We start from the raw sequence: 2,945 nt of genomic DNA on the forward strand, positions 1-2,945 counted from the left end.
CCTTGCATCACATTATCCTTGCATTCGTGGTTAAACTTATTTATTTCAACTTATGTATGTTCAGATGCAGAAAGACTCATGTGCAACAGGCCATTCCTACTCTCTCTCTCTCTCTCTCTCTCTCTCTCTCTCTCACACACACACACACACACACAAACACACGCACACTGGTTACCACTTCATCCTACTCCTTAACCATTATTCGTACATCTAAATGATCCTAAAATTCAAATTTTTCTATTTTGGGATATTGTTATATGCTCCGTCTGTTGTATTACAAGATCATTCTCTATACCCTGCTTCCATTAATTTCCTTTTAGAACATGGCTTTGGCGGTTGATATCCTGAGCAGAAAAGGAATACTGTTTCTCAATCCTCATGTTTTAATTTATGCTAAATTACAGTTCCATTAATATATGAACTTTGAAACTATTTTATTTCTATTTTTGATTTTTTTCCATAAATGCAACTGCACCGTGTTGAAGGTAGTCAACCATAATAGCATAACTGAATCAGATAAGGTGGAGTTAATTTTTTCCTTCTCCAATTATTTTTACTTTTGTTCTTATATGGTTTGGTGTTAATATGCTCATTAAACTGTCAGTCCCAAAGGCTGTCTTAACTTACATTAAATGAGGTTTGGAACACAAACCGTTCCATTCTGTTCTGTTCTGTTTTGTTCTGTTCCATTCCGTTTTTAGAACCAGGGTTGCCATATGAGGATGACAAGCCTGTTGATTGTCATCCTTATATTTGTATATTTAGAAAATGACGTTTATTAGATATGTGATGTGATTCTCATTCTGTATTCACAATTTCACATGATCTTTCTTGCAATATATTTCAGTTTCACAAAGTTTGGGGACAACTCATGAAGACTGGGTACCAGAACTCTCGCTTTGCACATCAGGTCAGTCTTCTCTTTATGAGGATTACCATACAGCAAGTTCATTTCCCTGTGCTAAAATTTATTGCTTATCGTTAAAAGGAAAAATGCTATTATCAATAACTATTTACAGAATGAGAACAAATGTATATGGAAAGTGTGGAACCTGTTTGAGCAGTTTGCTCAAAGGACCAAATTAAAATAGAAATCTGGAATGATTCTGTCCTCATTTCTTGGCTGCATATGTTGCTTAGTGGTGCAGGTTCTTGTAGGCTGTAATCTGAAATTTCTGACTTCATAGTGGCACATATTTGAGCCTTGTTTCATGTGTTGATCAGGGAATCTGTTTCTCCAGTTTGACTTGTGTTCCATTTCTTTTTCTTCTGATTTTTTCTTTCTCTTGACTGCATGTTGTTGTCGGTCTTTTCCTATGGTACTTGTAGTTTTCAAATCAATTTCATCACCAAAAAGATTGGATTGAGTTGTATATGAAACATGTCACTTATTTATCCTGATTTGTGTAGGTGGAGAGGTTTGCCTGTCTCTACACGAGCCAAGTGGCCAACCTGCTTCTGTATCCCCCTGACAAACACTATAGGCCCAGTGACGATTTCATGCCGCATGAATTTGATATTCTCACAGAATGATCGACAGATTGGTGGAATATTGAGACCTGAAAAGCCTCAAGGAGTATTTCCAAAGAGGGGTGGAATCTAAGCATGTCAATTTGTACCATATCCATGTTATGTGAAACACATTTCAAAGGGCTCATAATTTTTGAGCATTTGTTTTAAGTTTACAAGTAGAATTACATTTTTTTTTTTTCGTTATTGACTTCACAAGAGGTACTGGTTTTATTAGCTTCTTTGAAAGTGAGGTAGATGAAAGCTGCTTGAAGTTGGTCTACCTCTACACAGGCACCCACTATTAGGGAAAAAGTGGAAATTTTGACTAAATAACAAGTGCCTATTTCACACACACACACAGATGCCCAGTTCTTTTATGTTGGAAGGTTCTTGAGTTTTGGCTGAATTGGAAGATGACATGTGGTAAAAAGGTGCAGAGCATTGATAGAGTCTATTATATATATATATATATATATATATATATACTCACTTCATAAACCCAACTCTGGAACTCCTCCTCCTCCTACTACTACTACATTGATGGGTTTTGGCGTTATGCCTTGGTGCTTTTGCCCATTTCCACTGTTAATGCAATTCTTCTTCTTCTTCTCTGGTGCAGCAGTTGCATGAACTTGACAAATGAAACGGATCGGCTAGCCTTGCTGGCCTTCAAGGCTCGCATAACCAATGATCTTTTTCATGTTGTGAGCTCCTGGAATGACTCTGTCCCCTATTGCGAGTGGCTAGGCGTTATATGTGGAGGTCACCGGCATCCAAACAGGGTGAGAGCCTTGCGTTTACCGTCCAGTGGGTTGGTGGGATCCATGGCTCCAGATATAGGAAACCTCAGTTTCCTTTGAGAGATTTCTCTTTACAACAATAGCTACCATGGTGAAATCCCTCATGAAGTAAGCTTTCTGTTTAGGCTTCGCTATTTATTCCTATACAACAATTCATTTGAGGGGGAAATCCCACCCAATATATCACAATGCTCCAACCTTATAAAACTTAGTTTTGGTTTCAACGACATTGGGGGGAAAATTCCTGTAAACCTAATCTCAAGCCGATCAGCTTGAACCTCTCCTTCTCTTCTTTCTTCTTTCTTCTTCTTCACTGACTCCGTTCCCAACCTCTCCTTCTCGTCTTCCTTTTCTTCGTTCCTAACCTCAGGGAAGAAAACCCCCTTTTCTTCGTTCCCAACCTCAAGGAAGAAAAACTCCCAACCTCTCCTTCTCCTCGTCCTTTTCTTAGTTCCCAACTTTAGGGAAGAAAAATCCACCCCTTTTCTGTGGAAAATAGATTGGAGAAAGGTAGTTTTAATTCGAACGTTGATTACAATAGATTGAGAAAGGAAAGTTGAAGAAATAAGACAATTCCAATTTTGGATATATTTTTTTATTTTAAGTTATGTTTGGTAGCCAAGAGAAGAAAAG

At 37.9% G+C, this 2,945-nt stretch overlaps 1 long non-coding RNA gene across 1 annotated transcript; it reads left to right on the top strand.

Moving 5' to 3' along the window:
* Window positions 1-44: 44 nt before the first annotated feature.
* LOC122058716 lies at window positions 45-1,838 on the top strand. Its single transcript, XR_006133883.1, has 2 exons — window positions 45-910; window positions 1,411-1,838. It is a non-coding gene; the product is annotated as an uncharacterized LOC122058716 (long non-coding RNA).
* The last annotated feature ends 1,107 nt before the right edge of the window (window positions 1,839-2,945 follow it).

The sequence above is a fragment of the Macadamia integrifolia genome, chromosome 13 (genome assembly GCF_013358625.1).
Source record: "Macadamia integrifolia cultivar HAES 741 chromosome 13, SCU_Mint_v3, whole genome shotgun sequence".
Lineage (NCBI taxonomy): Eukaryota > Viridiplantae > Streptophyta > Magnoliopsida > Proteales > Proteaceae > Macadamia > Macadamia integrifolia.